The 18197-nt window shown below is 43.5% G+C and overlaps 1 long non-coding RNA gene across 7 annotated transcripts in view; it reads right to left on the bottom strand.

Annotated features, from left to right (window-relative positions):
* Window positions 1–13838, bottom strand: part of LOC144241468 (uncharacterized) — a 128221-nt gene extending 114383 nt beyond the window's left edge. For 3 of the 7 annotated variants that reach the window (XR_013338084.1, XR_013338083.1, XR_013338080.1), the window contains exons 1-3: window positions 13489–13729; window positions 13215–13354; window positions 12160–12247 (exon numbers count right to left, since the gene is read on the bottom strand). This is a non-coding gene — a long non-coding RNA (uncharacterized LOC144241468). The other 4 variants (XR_013338085.1, XR_013338081.1, XR_013338082.1 and 1 more) reach the window with 4 other exon arrangements.
* Between the last annotated feature and the right edge of the window lie 4359 nt (window positions 13839–18197).

Here is an 18197-nt window from a genome sequence, read left to right as displayed (position 1 = left end):
TACAGAAAAGCCTATAAAATATATATATATATATATATATATATATATATATATATACACACACACACTAGGTGTCTGATTTGTATCAGGTAGTTGGTTTCTTTACCCTTCAGATCCAACTTTTTAGCTAAAACTTGCTTTGCGATAAATATAAATATGTGCTTCAAGGTGGAAAAAACTTTTGTCTGAGATGTCTGGCTTGTGGGAATTACTCTTGAAAACCTTTATCTCTTCTCCACCTGGTCTTGGCAAATGCGCCGTAAGAGGTATTGGGAGTATACATTTTAGAAATCACCTCCCTAATTCAGCCACTTTACAAAGAAACTGTGACCTAGGCCGTGGCCAGAGCCCCTCCAGTTAAAGAGATCCGGGGACAAGTCCCTTTGCGTCCCATCCAGAACTCTGAACACCCCCTTGTAATGCTGTTTACTGATTATTTAGCACATGTGTAAGGTTCTGGAAGCTTGATTCCTCTTTCCCCAGGAAGATAAGAGAAACAATAGCCCTACTGTTCATTGGTGTGTGACTTAATGTCTTACCATGTAGTTCTGTTAGGTCACTCTCATAGTAAAGAGTAGGCTGTGTTTTCTAAATACATAATCTCATGTGACTGTTTTCCTAATGCCTCGCTTACGTTCCTTACAACCTAAACTTATCTGCGTGTGCTTTATGGGGAAACGCTAGCCACACTAACTTCTAATATTTTAAAGTTCTATAGAAAACTTGTTTAATTAAAAGAAAAGTTTTATTTAAAAACCTTAGGGGTGTCGGGGTGGCTCAGTCGATTGAGCATCCAACTTCGGCTCAGGTCCTGATCTCACAGTTCACGAGTTGGAGCCCCGCGTCAGGCTCTATGCTGATAGCTCAGAGCCTGGAGGCTGCTTCGGATTTTGCATCTCCCTCTCTCTCTGCCCCTTCCCTGCTTGTGCTTGCTCTCTCTCTCTCTCTCTCTCTGTCAAAAATAAATAAACATGAAAGCAAAATTTTAATCTTAAATTTTTCTTTTAGATTTCTTATAAGTTAGTGGGGTTTTTTTGTTTGTTTGTTTCAGGGTTATTAAATTGTGTTAAACTATACTAAACCCCAGCTATGTTTTGTTGAGTCTACAATCCTGGTATGTGGACCAACCCTACAGAGTGGTCTCAGAACAGAGGGTGCTCTAAGATGCAGGCAGTTCGTGCCACATGAACGCTAATTCTAGAACATTAAACTTATCGTGGTAAATTACTTTCTGGATGTTTCTCTGTGGAAGTCTTGGAATAGTCCTCCCTTTCCTTTCCCTGAGCCAAGAAAATTCTGAACCAGAACAATTTAATTTCAACGTGTGGGAAAACTATACTCAATGAAGCGAACACAGAGCTACGATAGTTTTGGGAAGGTGGGGGGGGGAGGGGACGGGGACAGGGACACTCTGGTCACTTTTGTGTGTTGCTAAAATATCTGAATTTCTCTATAAAAGTCCTGCGAATATTTCCACGCTTTGTTTCAGAGGATCGTTTTGCAAGCTTTGTTTCAGAGCCTGAGCAGCTCAAGAGCAAACCTGCTTTCTGCGCCATAGTTATTGTGTTATATGTTAAGCATTTGGAAGGAACCCCAAGGAGGCCTCAGGAAGCAGTTACTGCCTCTTGACTTATCATCCTGAAGGCGATTTGTTTTAAAGTTGATAATCCCTAGGGCTACAAGAGTGTCCCACATCTGCCCTGAATTGAAAACAGATTCCCATTAAGAGCCTTACATCAGTGCTGCGGATTCATTCGATCTGAGTCAGAAAGGAAGTCGGAGAACATTCGAACGTATGGCCTGATAGCTACACAGCGGCTGCCTTCATGGAGCACCAGGACCTCAGGGTATGTAGATGTCCCTTTTCACATTTGTTAGAACGGTGTTTCTGTGAGGAAGCGTGACTTCGGACATTTAGGCAGGAAGACTTGGAAGGGGACAGTAGCTAATAGGTGACAAGTAACTCAGGGTCTGGGACTGTCAGGGCTACCGACGGATTGCTCAGACTCTCAAGAGGCTCGGAAGGCTTTGGAATTCTTCTGCCAGGTTTTGCCGTTTGGGGGACTAACCGTTTATATGAGAAGAGATATTCCTATAGTTATGTAGATATTTATGTAGAAGTTTCCCTCCACACCGAGACTCTAACACTGTTTTGTAAGCCAAGAAGTTGTTACTGTTGAAAAGCCAGCACTTTTCCAACCTCTGCTTATGTGTGACATTATTTTAAAAGACTTGCACTCATGCTAAGAATGAGGGATATGAGTGTGCATTCTGTATTATAAGCCTCGGGGGACAGGGACCATCTGAGTAACTGTGTAGCATTTAATATCCTACTGAAGTCTTCTCAGCTTTCTTTTGGTCTTCTCTGTTAAAGCAGTATATTATAGTGTGAAGTGTTTCCCCTTTCTAAAAAAAATTATTTATTTCGAGAGAGTGTGCAAGTTGGGGGAGAGGGGCTGAGGGAGAGGGGGAGAGACTCTGAAGCAGGCTTCACACTGTCAGCGAGGAGACCCACACGGCCTCAAACTCATGAACCATGAGATCATCACCTGAGCCGAAACCAAGAGTCAGATGCTTAACTGACTGAGCCACATCAGTGCCTCATGCTTTTCCTTTCTATTTATTTTTTTAAGTTTATTTATTTATTTTTTGAGAGAGACGTAGAGAAAGAGAGCAAGCACAAGAAGGGGAAGGGCAGAGAGAGAGAGAGAGAGAGAGAGGAAGAGAGAGAGAATCCCAAGCTAGGAGCCTGGAGCCTGATGCGAGGCTCTGTCTCACAAACCACAAGATCACAACCTGAGCTGAAATCAAGAGACGGTGTGTAATCAACTGAGTCACGCAGGTACCCATGCTTTTGCTCTTTAATTGGAAAGGAGGTTAGACTTGTCCATTAAAGATGACAGGACGGTGCCTACTACAGTTGACACCGGATATGTACCTGTTGAATGAAAAGAGAATTATGAAAAGGAATCCTAGAAGAAATGTCGGTCTGAATATACTGACCTAGTACACCTCGTTAAATCTCCACTCATCTTTTTGGTACGATCGATACCCAAAGTAGAGACTAGGAGGCGCTGGGTAATTAGAGAAAAGTGCTAGTGTGCTAGTCTGAGCAATGGCATGTGAAATGCCTGATTCCGTGGCTAGGGTAGTAATAAAGTATGGAAATCTGAACTCTGAGTCTTGAGAGGTAACAATCATATCCTGGGAGATTGTTCGAGAATCCAAAGAAAGCCGGTACGGGAGAAAAGGAACAAACACAGCTGGCTGTCTTTCCCTTCCACTCCGTGCAGATGTGCTCGTCACAAATGTTCGGACAGTACAAAGCCTGCTCTTGTTACACGCACTTCCCCTGGTTTCAGAAACAATACGTTGAGAGCAGCCCAGTTGGCAGGTAAGATTTTCCGTACCAGTGCCAAAATCCTGTTCCCTCTGGACTGGTCGCCCACAGTTCTTGAAAGAGGGAAGGTTTTTCAGATGCCAAAAATGGACTGCAAACTGTGTCATGGGACTATGCCCTCCTAATCCCCACAAGACAGAGGCTTCCTTTTAGAAAAGGAAGCACATTTGGGTTTTTGTGCTAGAGGAGGCAAAAAGATGTATTGATCAACTTGGACAGAAAGGGGAATTATTCGGCTTAGAAACATCTCTTCTGTCCTATCTAAGGAGACTGGCAAATGAGCCTTGAAATCTATAGAAATGGTTCTAGTTCAGACCAGCTTCCTCTTTGGGAGACGACTGTATATATATCTTAATTTAACTAAGCTACTTAATCTCAACCCCAGAGGTTTGGGAAGAAAAGCAAAGCAATGGGGCAGACACTTCCAGGGTGAAACCTATATCATAAATTTAACTACCATTACCTTAAGTAATATCCACCTCCCAAAAACTCTCTGCTACTTTTTGAGTAACAAGAATAAACAAATGTCCGTAATCCCCTTTCCCTGGCCCATATTTGAACACGAGGCACGGCACTAAGGGGCTGTGCCACCAAGCCATTTCACAGCCTCATTTCTCTCTAGAAGTTTTGTAAGCCATTGTTCGGAATTCAGAACACATTATTCCCCAGAAACAAGTTTAGGCTACCAGCTCAGCTCCTGAATGCAAATTTACCCACAAGTAGAGAGAGTTTGTTCTAAGTTTCTGGAAATGGACAGCAAGAACTATTATCATTTTGTTTAAATGCTCCCAGAGAATAAATTTTACAATGAACTGTAGTACTGCTTTTGAGAGCACTTGTAATATCCTTGAGAATTAATTCCTGGCCTCGCACCCTGTTCCTTTCTTTATTTGGACCCCAAACACCTATCCTACATGCTGTGTCTCCTGCTCCTTCCTCAAATGGTACTCTAGGTTAGAGTCCTAGTAAATTATTTGCATGTCGTTTTTCACACCTGGTTTCTTTTGCCTGGAATGTCTTTCTCCCCTTCTGATTCCTGGCACACTTTTGATCAGCTCAAATATTAACACAGTTAAAACTCCTCCGTGGGGCCTCAAACTCTTGTCTCTCTGCTCTCTTGGTCACAAATCCCTCTGAAAAGATTTTGCACACAGGTTTCAGGTGGTTCCTCTGTTGACCTTCTAAATTGCCAAGGGCCACACTTTGAAAATATACGCTATAAAAAGTTAGAAATTCCCTCCCCACCTCTCCTGCATTTCTAGAAGATCTCAAAATTACCATGATGTATTAGCATTTACCACATTATATTGCAATTTTTTTTAATGTTTTATTTATTTCTAGGAGAGAGAGAGAGAGACAGCGTGAGCAGGGGAGGGTCAGAGAGAGAGGGAGTCACAGACTGAAACAGGCTCCAGGCTCCGAGCTGGCAGGCAGCACAGAGCCCGACGCGGGGCTCGAACCCACGAACCGCGAGATCATGACCTGAGCGGAAGTCGGACGCTTAACCGACTAAGCCACCCAGGCGCCCCTATATTGCAATTTTTAATTTACATGCTGTCCTCTTCTGTAAGCTGAGAACTCCTTAAAGATAGGGATTTCCTTGGAACTTCTTGCATATGCCTGAAAGAAAGTATATAATTAATAAAAGGATAGAGGGAGGGAGGGATGGAAGGAAGGATGGCTTTGTGGTCAGATGCGTAAATGGATGGTATGATTGGATCAATGGATAGAAGGATGGATGGATAGGTGGATGGATGGGAATACTGGAGATAAAGCTTTAGAGAAGGATGAAGAGCTATTTAAAAACTTCTATGGCAGGGCGCCTGGGTGGTTCAGTTGGTTGAGCGTCCAACTTGGGCTTCGGTCATGATCTCACAGCTCGTGGGTTCGAGCCCCACATTGGGCTCTGTGCCGACAGCTCAGAGCCTGAAGCCTGCTTCTGATTCTGTGTCTCCCTCTCTCTGCCCCTCCCCCACTCATGCTCTCTCAAAAATAAATAAACATTTTTTTAAATTTAAAAATAAAATAAAAAAGGGGCACCTGGGTGGCTTAGTCGGTTAAGCGTCCGACTTTCGCTTAGGTCATGATCTCGCGGTTCGTGGGTTGGGNATAAATAAAAATATTTAAAAAAATAAAATAAAATAAAATAAAAAATAAAAACTTTTATGGGATTCTGGATGGAACTTTCAGAAAGTTTCAAGGGCTGATATGAATGGAATTTGTCTTATTATTTATACTGTTTTATATGTGAGGGATTATGAGCAGTGGGAAGAAAATGGAACTTGGAGTAAGAATATATGGGTTCTGTCTCTAGCTCTCTACTTTCTAGTTCTGTGGCCTTGAGCAGATGATTTACCTCTCTACTTTTGCTTTAATTTCTCTGTAAAATGAGAGGAATACCTACTTTTGAAGAGTTTTTGTAAGGATTAAACGATAATGCGTCTGAAATCTCTCTAGTCTAGTGCTTAAGCCATACCAGGTTGAAGATAGGTAGTGGTAAAATATCAATCTGAATCTGAAATGGCAGACATAGAACTTTGAAAACAGAAGGAAACTGGACCCCTGTGTCCAGCCTTGAACACGCTCCTTTTGCCAGTCACCCCCTCCGTTTTGATTCAGCTTGCCAACATCAGGGCTCTACCTCTATCAGCCACTTCACATATTGCTTGGGTGATTAAAAATAAAATAAAATAAACTTGGGAGTGTGAAAAAAAAGAGGGTTCGAGGGATTTGTGAGAGAGTATAAGAAAGAAATATCCCAAAGTAGGATTAAATAAGCTGTGATAGAAGAAGAGGGAATATTTGCACATTTAAAACAAGTAGAGGGGTCAGGGATTAAGAAAAAGCTGTTTGGTGGAAGGTAGTTACAAAGCGAAAGGAAGAGAAATTGCACTCGTGAGAAATTACACTTCCAGGATGATAAAAGGAATCAGTGTTAACATATATATACCTCCAAGTACATGCCTATGCATTTGTAACCTCAAAATTGCCTTGTGTATTTCACATACTTTACATAAATAATAATGATGGTAATACATTCCTCACTAACACATATTATACCATTCACCGGGTGCCAGGCACCCTTCTAAGCTTTTTCCACATTTTCACTCATTTTAACCTCACAACGACCCTGTGAAGTAGATATGTAAAATCTTTATTTTACTGAGAAGGGAGCACACAACCAGTCGTATAACCGGGAAGTATAGGAGCCAGTGTTTGGACCCAAGCAGGCCAGCTCCAGGGTCTGCACACTTTACACAGAAAGGTACTCACAGCTGATGTGGCTCCTGGCACAGATAAATGGCCGACTCAACTACCATAGTCAACAACACTCTAAGATCCCCTTTGGTGGATACCCCTATGGATATACTTTTAAAATACAATGTTAACACCTGAAAAGTCAGAGTAGTAGAGTTTTGAAGCATGGAGGGACATTTGGTTCATATGCCCCGATCAATCCGCTGAGAGTTTCCAGGGAAAGTTGGCTTCAGGGTCACTGGTCAGAATCTCTGGGAACAGACTGATGTCAAGGATCAAATGATCTCAGTGGCCCAAATAGCACTGTGGTCACAGAAAAACATCACCTTTATTGCAGATAATGCCCAAGGAATTCTAAAAAAAGTTCCTCCTGGAAGTCTGTAGACATTATTGTATTGACACTCCATTTTCCAAATATGAAAATAAAGATAATCATACTTTATTCTTCCTCTTTTTTTATGAAGAATCATCCATTTTTATCAGTTTTCAAAAAGCAACACAATATCCAGTCTTTGAACACTCTCTTTTTGTTTCCTAGATTGAGGTTAACAGGACCATGTTCTAAAATATTCCCTTACTCTTAGGCCATCCCTGAACACTTACCTCTCCCTCAAATTGCTCTGAGCAATTTTGATTCCATTCTCCCCTATCAAAAATAGAGACTTGTTTAAATAGTTAACTCATTTAACAAATTCCACAAATTCTGATCCAGGGACATGTGAGGTAGGCAGAAAAAAAATGAGAGTTCTGCCCTCTCCTAGCTGTTGAAATTAGTGTAAGTGTTGCTATAATTAATACAATCACTATGCAAGTTCTACAAAGTTATCTAATTCTCTGGCTATTTTATTCATTCCTATTTTAAGCCATTCACATGCCCCACTGATGTTTTAGGGCATGACTTTTGGATGAATACGTAGATAGGCTTATTGGAGAGGTTGCCAAAAGTTTTGCCTGTCTTCAGTACATCCAGCGAAAGATCCACCTGAGTCCATGCCTTTGACTCAGGAGAACTGAAAAAAAAATAGCATTTGACACCTAGAATCATAAAAATCAGGAGCCAGGAAGAACCTAGTCTTCTCCTTCTTGGGTTACAGTCCCGGGAAGGAAGAGAGGGAGGGAGGTGAGGGGAGTAAGTGGATTCCCTAGGTCTTTGTCTCCAATCCTTTTCTCATTACAGCCTGGCTGTAAAATCCATCTTACCCAAAAACCCATTCATGTACAATTCAATCCCCTTTGGAGTATTTTTGCATCTGTTCAGGTGCCCTGGAAATAAATATTAAATTAAATTAAACTTTAATTTCATTTAAATTCTGAACAAAAGGCTTTGCATAAACGGACCAAAAGGAGTCTAACTCTCCAAAAGTAGGTCAAGTAGAATAAGGCACTTTCAAGTATCCAGAACAATCCCATCATTTAAACAAAAGTCCTGCAAGTTCACTAAATACCTAATAGAAACACAAAATCCAGCTAGAAGCGGCCTTAAAGGAACGGATTGTTTTTAAACCATTAAACTGTTCCAAAATGCCAAGGAAATATAGGACACTAAAATGAAGTCCAGATTCTCAAACGGAGGTTGAATTTTAAGTAAACTCTTCATTGGACAAATGGATATGTTGGAAATGGTTTAAGGCCACCGAGCTCTCTGGCAGGGCTATTGTGGAGATGGGAGGAAATTTAATGAATATAAATCTCTCAGCCCAGTAGTACATAGCAGATATTCATTAATATATTGTTGAATGAATGCTGAATAATTCTGGACTAACTTAGCCAAGCCAACTCAGTACCCTCCTTCAGCCCCAGCTGACACCTTAGCATGGGTTATTTCACAGATTACATGAAAGCAATATTTTCTGGAAAGAGTGATCCTCTAGAAAAACCGTCCCAAATTTCTGAGGCCTGTTTCCTAATCTTTTATGGTTAAGGTTGATGTCAAATGTATTAACTCTAATACTAGAGTCACAACTGATTGGGTTGCTCTGAGAGTTAAATGGGGTCATGTTCATCCATTCATTCATTGAGTCATTCATTCATTTAAAAAATATTGATTGTGCATTTTCCATGCAGCTAGTGTTGTTCTGTGCTCGGGAGATGGGGGTGAGCAGACAGAGGAGGGCTCTGGCTCCACGGAACTCACATTTCCCCACAAAGCACTTGGCACACAAGTAATGTAGCCACCCAGCACAAATACCCCTTCAGCGTGGGTAGCAAAGTGCCCTGGAAAGAGCAGTCAGCTTAGAAGTTAGATTGACACCAATTTGAGCCCAGCCTCCACGTCTTACCAGCTGAGTTTCCTGGGGAAAATTTCCAAGCCATAGTTCTTGTCTGTTAAATGAATATAATAATACCTACCCAGCAGAGATTCTATGAAGATGAAATGAGACTTATTGTGTGTGAATACCACAGTATCAGATAGTAATAGTAACCCTTTAGTACCTTCATGAAGTAGATCAAAGAAGAGTCAAAGAAGAATGCTATCTGGGAGAAGAAGAGTTGAGAGCAGTTGCTTCCTCTGAGCACATTCCACACAGGAGGTGCTTTTCAACCATTTTTGAGACAGAATGTTGACCCAGAGGGTGCTGAAATTGTAATAATAAGACATAGGAGAGGGGTGCCTGGGTGGCTCAGTTGGTTAAGCATTAGACCATGATCTCAGGTCATGATCATAGACCATAGCTCAGGCCATGATCTCGTGATTCATGGATTCAAGCTCCATGTTGGGCTCTGGGCTGGCAGCTCAGAGCCTGCACCCTGCTTCAGATTCTGTGTCTCCCTCTCTCTCTGCCCCTCCCCTGCTCCCACTCTGTCTCTCTCTCTCAAAAATAAATACATTTTTTAAAAATTTTTTAAAAACAGAAGAATGATGTCTCATAATACGTATCAGATTGAACATACGCTTTTTCCCCCCACTCCCTGCTCAAACCCTGGTAAAATGGAAATAAGAGGAAAACAAAACAAAACAAAGCTACCAGAGCAAAAGTGCTATATTGGGTGGGGAGGTTGGAGGGTGGATAACAGAAATGAGAAAAGCCAACAAAAAGTTGGAAATACTGAACATAAGTTGAGGGAAACCATAGCAACTGATGCAGTATCCAGAGGGGCAAACTGAAAATTAATGACTTGGGGTGTAGGATTTAGAGACTACAAGCTCATTGGAGTCCCTCACCCTAGGAAGGTTCAAGGAAAGGAGGCAGGGCTGTCCCATCCCTCACACGGCCAGGGGGCAGGGAAGGGCTGAAAATAGGATTGTTTCGAAGCCTGTATGCATAGGGAGNCACTTCCCCCACTCCCCACCCCCCACCACCCCCACCCTCCTGGGCCTGTCAGGGCAGCCAAGAAGCTACACTACTCCACTCCCCATTGTAGCAGAAGATTGGAGAAGTTGAACCAGAAACAGTCTGATGTCAGAAATGGCTGAGGAAGGGATTCAATCGCTACCTTCAAAACAACGGAACTACGAGACAATGTACATACAAAAAGGCACATCTTCCCAAACTCAGCTCAGTGTGCTGGCAGCCAGGGTGTTACGTGGCCTCTCCCCACTCAAGCTACCACCACCAAGAGAGGAGACGGGAGGATTCCCGCAAAGCCCTGCCCAGTGGTGAAGATTTACAAATACTGACATTTGGGGGGACCTCCTGCAAGAATCTGGGCCCTCTGTCAAATCAGTCACAGTGAAGCCTACAACGAAAAGCCCCACAATGCAGGGCTTACCATCTGATTTCTGGTGCCCCAGTTGTAAGTGAGAACAAAGTCCCATCAAACAATAGGAGAAAGCAGATGAGTGGGGAAAAGGAACTCAGAGGCAACAGAGACAATGTGGGGGATAGAACTGCATCCAAAATATACAAAATGAGTATCCTCACTGAGGCAAGGGAAACAAACCAAAAACAGATAAAATTAAAAAGGAACATTCCAATAACAAAACAGTCTATAGAAGGCTTAGAAGATAAAGCTTAGAAAATCTGTCAGCAACAGATAGGAAGCAGGACAGATTGTCTAAGGGAATTGGATAATCAGTCCAATAGGGTCAAATATGCAAATAATAAAAGTTCTAGAAAGCACTGAAAAAACAAAATGGAGGAAATCAATGAAATAATACAAAAATTTCCTAGAAGTAAAAGACATGAGTTTCCTGATTAGAAAGACCCATCTAGCATCCAGCATAGAGAATAAGACACCCCATTATGACATTTTAGAATACCAGGAATAAATAGGAGATCCTAAAAGCTTCCAGGATGGAAAAAAAAAAAAAAAGGCCACATAAAGCATCAAAAATCTGAATGGCATTGACTTCTCAACAGAAACACTAGAAGCCAGGAAACAATAACTTCCAAATTCTGAGGTGCAAATGATTTCTGGCCTAGAACCTTACAAGCATCGGGTAGACTAAAAGTATATAAGGAATCAAAATATCTACATCACTCATACCCCTTTTCAGCAAGCTCCTAGAAGACGTGCTCCACCAAAATAAGAGAATAAGCAAACCACAACCAACCCAGAAGGGGGCTCCAGATGGAACACATCCAAACGAGAAAGAAAGAAAACTGATATACAAATAGGTTCTACCATATTGCAGGGTGTTTTATATTCTCTCAGAAAGTTTGGAGCAGAATAATGGATGCGTATATCGACAAATAAGCAAAGTTAAAAAGAAAACTCCAATGAAAAATAACTAATGAGAAAAGAAATAATGATTATAGTACACAATATGACTCAGCTGTGAACAGTATTTACTGATGATAATGGAAGCACAGAACCATAAATTACGGTGGTAAGAGAAATGTGGTAGCCTTAGCGAGGCATAGCTCAGACCTCCCGTCAAAGGATGACCTGCTCTGGGGAGTGTCCCACTTTGGGACCCAGTGTTGTCTTTGCAGGGAAAGGTGACACTGATGGGTTCCCAGGTATTGCCTAAGCACAGCAAGGGGACTAGAGGCAGCCACTGCTGCCCAGTTCAGGACTTCTCCAATGGGCACCCTTTACTCTGGGTCTCTGTATCAGCCTGGCCTTGACTTTCTCAGACTACCCTGAAGTCTAAGTCTCTTCATACCTGACCTTCCTTCCTTTCCCCTCTCCTTCATGGTGTCGGATCAGCCCCGGAGCTGACCCCTTTGTCTTTCACAGGCTAGCAAATCTTATGCATTGTTTAATTCTACCTTGGTTTCTGCTTCTCCGAGTACCTGAGCTGACACAATCACTATATTGGGAGGCAAAAGGGGGTGAGGGTGGGGGGAAAGGATGGAATGTGACATCATTATTTCTCATTTTGGAAAATCAACAGATAATGTCTATATGTCTATAATGGGAGAAAAAGAATTAGCAGGATAAGCACATGATTTAGAAACGAAGAAGGCAATGCCAGAAACAAACACAAATAAAATACTTACAAGTGCGAGGAGCAGTTGTGTCAGGAAAGGAGGGGTGAAGTAGGGAACTCTATGTGTGGGGGAGGGAGAGGAGTCAGGTCTTGAATACTATTTGATTTAATATAGGTTGCTTACCGGGACACCTGGTTGGTTCAGTCAGTGGAGCATGCAAGTCTTGATCTTGGGGTCCTCAGTTCCAGCCCCATGTTGGGAATGGAGATTACTTTAGAAAAATTAAAAGTCAAAATAAAAAGAAGTGAAAAGTGCCTCATTTAAAAATAAGTAAATAGGGGCACCTGGGTGGCTGTCAGCTAAGCACCTCTGGCTCTTGGTCTCAGCTCAGGTCATAATCTCACAGTTTGTGGGTTCGAGCCTCGCCTTGGGCTCCGCACTGAGTGTGGTACCCACTTGGGATTCTCTCTCTTTGCCCCTCCCCCACGCATACCCATGCATGTGCGTTCTCTCCCTCTTAAAATAAACATTTTTAAAATAAATAAATAGGGGCGCCTGGGTGGCTTAGTCGGTTAAGCGTCCGACTTTCGCTTAGGTCATGATCTCGCGGTTCGTGGGTTCGAGCCCCGCATCGGGCTCTGTGCTGACTGCCAGCTCAGAGCCTGGAGCGTGTTTCAGTCTGTGACTCCCTCTCTCTCTGACCCTCCCCTGCTCATGCTGTCTCTCTCTCTCTCTCCTAGAAATAAATAAAACATTTAAAAAATAAATAAATAAATAAATAGTGCTAAGCCCTTCCGATTATTAGGATGATAAAAAGCATATAGATATCAAACATGGATATATACATATATCAAACACTTAAAGTATATATGTTAAATATACGTAAAAGTGTATATCAAATATGCATATCATCAAACATTTTTAAAGATATATTTCTTAAGGGGCACCTAGGTGGCTTAGTCAGTTAAGCCTCTGTCTTCGGCTCAGATCATGATCTCACGATTCATGGGTTCCGGCCCCATGTCGGGCTCTGTGCTGACAGCTCAGAGCCTGGAGCCTGCTTCCGAGCCTGCTTCAAAGTCTGTGTCTCTCTCTCTGCCCCTTTCCCATTCATACTCTGTCTCACTCTCTCTCTCTCTCAGAAATAAAAACATTAAAAAAATAATTTAAAGAGATTTCTAAAACCAGATACATGTATTTTATGTTCCAAATATATAGTATAGATAAGCAGTACTCACAGATGCTTGATCAAGGTTGTGGCAAGCCTCAGCCTCAGCCGCGTGTCTTGCCCGGCTTCACCCTCCCACCGCTCGCTTCCCCGGCATCAGAACTGGCTGCAGCCCCTGCTTCTAAGCGCATTTCTCTGCAGCAGACACACCTGCAGGTGTAACCAGGGCGGACCAGGAGTGGGGGAAGGTCACCCACGTATCCCAAGGAGGATAACTAACGAGCTCCAGGCCGGCCGCTCCCCACCTGCTCTGAGCCCCCCCGCCCCCACACCAGCAGGCTTACTGTGTGCTGACTGCTGAGCCCCGAATGATTTCTGCCTTTTTCCCAGACATCAGGGGCTGCTTAGCTAGTGTGGCACTTTCCCCCTGGCTGACTGGCTGGACTGAGGAGGGGACATGAAGAAAACAGAGGTGACCGCAGAGCAGCGCCTTCCTGCTCCATGTACCCACGGCCCCACGGCTGTGACTGCTGCCGTGCGGCCACCTGGGCCCTGAGACAGCTGCCACAGGGGCCCCTGGACTCCTGTCACATACCTTCCTCCTGTGGAGCTCAGGCCGGGAGGAAATGTAGAACGTGTGAGTGTGTGCGTGTGTGTGTGCGTGTGTGTGTGCGTGTGTGTGTGTGTGCGTGTGTGTGTGTGTGTGTGTGTGTGTGAGAGAGAGAGAGAGAGATAACCTCACACAATCATAGCTCTCCCTGCTTGGTCAGAAGCACGTGTGTCTGCCTGGGCCTCACAGTGATCCCTCCCCCATAAATATCTAGCCTTGGAATAGATGAGGCACCACAGCAAACACTGAATCGCCTGGAGGGGGAATTGTTATCTGTATCCGTATCTGTATCTGTATCTATATCAATACAGTTTTCTTTATGTTTATTTATTTGAGCGAGAGCGGGCGCGCAAATGGAGGAGGGGCAGAGAGAGAATCCCAAGCAGGATCCTCACTGTACACGCAGAGCCCCATACGGAGCTCGATTCCACAAACCACGAGATCGTGCCCCGAGCCAAAATCAAGAGTCAGATGCTCGCCTGAGCCACCCAGGAGCCCCTAATGTATTTTTTAAGTGCAGTAAGCAGTGGGGACGAGGACCGAGCATGACCTCCGAAATGCCTGTCCGCAGCCCTGTGCGTTAGCTACAGTCAGCAGCAGAGGCTCTGCTTCAGGACAAGGGACAAAAGACTTCCCAGTTGCAGATGCAGGAATCTGCCAGAATATTTTTGATGACAAGAACCCACAGGCAGCCTATTTTTTAAATTATTTTTTCTATTTTATAAAAGGAATACATGCTCAATTGTATGAAATTAAAACTTGGAAACGAGTACAAAAGAGCCAAGGTTACGCAACTCCGAGGCGCTCGCTCTGTGCTTTGTTTTCTTTCAGTCTTTCTTTCAGTCTTTTCCAGAGCTTTGAAATTGTATTTTATGCGTAATTTCATATCCTGCTTTTCCACTTACAACTTCATCAAATGCATTTCCTCAGACCATTAAAAAGTCTGTACGCATCTTTTTCTGAAGTCTGTGTAGTATTTCAGCTCACAAATGTAGCGTGATTTGTCTAATCATTCTTTGTTAGGCTCTTCAAATTATTTCAAGATTTTCGGGGTACCTGGGTGGCTCAGTAAGTTCTATGTCTGACTCTTGATTTCAGCTCAAGTCATGATCTCATGGTCATAAGATGAAGCCCCTCATTGGGCTCTGTGCTGAGCGTGGAGCCTGCTTAAGATTCTCTCTCTCCCTCTCCCTCTGCCTCTCCCCTGCTCTGTCTCTCTCCCCTCCTCAAAAAATAAAAAATAAAAATAATAAATTATCTCAAGCTTTTCTAATTAGAACCAATTTTGTGATGAACTTTTGGCATTTGCAGCTTTGTCCTCATTTCGGATCATTTCCTCAGAATAGATTCCCAGAAACGGAGTTGCTCAGTCAACTGGTATGAACATTTTTAAGGCTAAGTAAATCTTCCTTTCTTTTTCAGACAGATTGTGAAAACATTTGTTTATGATTTATCGATATTCAGATTTTTTCAGAGAAAAATGTGTAAACAGCAAGCACGTGTCCACAGCCCAGCTGGAGGGAGTGCATTACTTACACAGGTGAAGCCACTCGGCACCTCTCCCCTATAGCATCCCCTCCTCACCCCCAAAGGTGGCCATTATTCTGAATCTGTTTTCTCATAGATTTTTTTTAAGGAGAAGGACTACACGGATATGGGGCCTTTTTGATAAAGAAAAAGAGAAAATGGTGGGGAGGGGAGTAGGTGCAAGGAGAGAGAGAGAAAGAGAGAGAGAGATTTGTTTTCCCTTGAACCATGTCCTGGAGTGATTTTATGAAGAAGCCATTAGAGATAAAATTTAAGCAGCTTTGTATCCAATCCATATTATATTTATGGAATGTGCATGTGAGAAGGGACATTCGCTTACACTGGACATATATGACACCACCTCCTTCTCTCAGCCTCAAGCCTGCTTACCTCCAGTCCCCACACGTAGGAATCAGACATAAAATGTTGAGCTATGTAGCAAGGCCGTGACTAGGGCACTTGAATTCAACTTCCAATACTCCTCATCTGTGGCCTTAGAAAAGTTGCCTAACCATTTTTAAAGTTCCATTTCTTGGGACGCCTGGGTGGCTCAGACCATTAAGCATCCAACTTCAGCTCAGGTCATGATCTCACAGTTCGTGCGTTCAAGCCCGGCATCAGGTTCTGTGCTGACAGATCAGAGCCTGGAGCCTGCTTCAGATTCTGTGTCTCCCTCAGTCTCTCTGCTGCTTGGCTGCTCATACTCTGTTTCTCTCTCTCTCTCAAAAATAAATAAACATTAAAAAAAAATTTTTTTTTAGTTCAATTTCTTCATCTGGAAATGAATGTGAAACTAATACTATCACCTGCTATAGCTGTAGCATGGTTTAAACAAGATAAGCACCTAGCACCACACTGGGCATATATTAGTTTATAGTGTGGTCCTGGGTGTTTGGGGGGCTCAAGGAAAGCCATTTCCTAGTGGTAGCCAGAAAACCCTTTACAAGCTTCTGCTGAGGGTGTGGTATTAACATTACAGTTGATGTTTTTCAAAAAGTGGTGAAAGGCTATGTATTTTTCTCTTTTCTGCAATTCTTCTTGGGTTCCAAGATTTCAGAGTAGGGTTTCGTACAGGTAGTCCCAGTAGAAGTCTCTCCCTCCTTGTGAACCTCCAAGCAAAAAGTGGAATAATGTAGGGATGTGTCAGGCTGGCACCTCCAAACTTACTTGTCCTATGTTCTAACCTACTGAGCAGAGAGCCTCCGGCATCTAATCTAGGTGATCGGATGTCTGGATTACGGGTTGGGTGACTGACGGTGAGGAAGGAGGTGCCTCAGATTCTTTCTCTGTGACCAACACCTCTGGTTGCTTATGCAGGTCAGGGATAGAAGGGATTGCATGAGCGAGGGATTAAAGTTTAGTTCTAGATTTACCAATAATCTAGTAATCGTCAATGGTTGTCAACTTTTCTGCATGAGAAACATCTTTAAAAATATGATTCTTTTTTAAAGAATATGTCCTTTCTCTACCAAGTGCACGTAGGCACATTCACATAAAATGGTCACAGACATCAAGGAAGTCAAGACTTCCCAGAAGCCAATTCATGGATTCTCCAGTAAGGAAGCCTGATCTCACTACGGGACTGAACCCGGAGAGGTCCAGGACTAGCCAGGGGTCACACAAATAGTTAGCAGCAGAGGTAGAATTACAGCCAGGTGACCTCTCCCCCAGTCTGCTATCGCGCTCTGCCTTGTCTCCACCAGCAGCGTCCTGTGCCGAGAAAAGCCTATAGAGGAAGCCTGAAAGGTCACACGCAGGTATGGGACACAAGTGTAGATGCCATTCTTGCCCTGGGTCTCTGATGCCATCACGGTGGAGCTGAAAATCTAGAATGTACTCCTTTTTCCTCAAGATGCCTGTCCAACACTCAGGACAATACCTTGAGGAGTCCGCTCCTAGTGGCCTCTTGAAGGTCAGGGGTGATTGTGGGATGCCAGTGCGGTCCGGTGTGACCCTTCACTCTCAAGAGCCACAGTGCAGTCTGGGTCGGTGACCGCTATAGCCCTGGAAAATTAGGAACAAACATTTAGAATGTGGAAGCACAGGGGCACCTGGGGGGTGCAGTTGGTTAAGCATCCGACTCTTGATCTCACCTCAGGTCATGGTCTCGCAGTTTGTGAGTTTGAGCCCCGCATCGGGCTCTGCGCTGATGGCGTGGAACCTCCTGGGGATTCGGTCTCTCCTTCTCTCTGCCCTTCCCCCACTCGTGCTCACCCTCTCCCTCTTAAAAATATAAATAAATAGGGGCGCCTGGGTGGCTTAGTCGGTTAAGCATCCGACTTTCGCTTGGGTCATGATCTCGCGGTTCGTGGGTTCGAGCCCCGCGTCGGGCTCTGTGCTGACTGCCAGCTCAGAGCCTGGAGCCTGTTTCAGTCTGTGACTCCCTCTCTCTCTGACCCTCCCCTGCTCACGCTGTCTCTCTCTCTCTCCTAGAAATAAATAAAACATTAAAAAAATATATATATATAAATAAATAGAAATCAGTAAATAAATAGGGAAACAAGAATGTGGCAGCTTATTACAATCCAGTGGTCTTCAATCGCTACTCTGTCTCTGCTCGTGTCCAGTGACCCCTGCTCTCTCTCCTGAGTATCTCAGATCTTCTCCATGGTTCCTTGGGGATGTGCACACCCCCTGCTACAGACCCGCCTCGTACCCTCTGCTGTGCCCCAGTGACAGCAATCTGAGACAGCAACTTGCCCATCTAGGTTGTTGCACAATCTCGTATTAAATCTACGTTAACACGTTCTTTAAAGGCTTGTCTTTAAAATTATTTTATCTTCGATCTGTTTTCCAAGCTGTTACTTCATTTCCTGTTTTGTGTGAGTGTGTGCATGTAATTAGTGTGTGTGTGTGCATGTGTGCGAGCGATCCTCTGTTGTTTGCAACACCTCCCAGTTGGGGATCATTTGTAAA

This window comes from Crocuta crocuta, unplaced genomic scaffold (assembly GCF_008692635.1).
Source record: "Crocuta crocuta isolate KB4526 unplaced genomic scaffold, BGI_CrCroc_1.0 scaffold25, whole genome shotgun sequence".
NCBI lineage: Eukaryota > Metazoa > Chordata > Mammalia > Carnivora > Hyaenidae > Crocuta > Crocuta crocuta.
The sequence above is the reverse complement of the archived record's forward strand: the minus strand, read 5'-3'. Positions and strand labels throughout refer to the sequence as shown.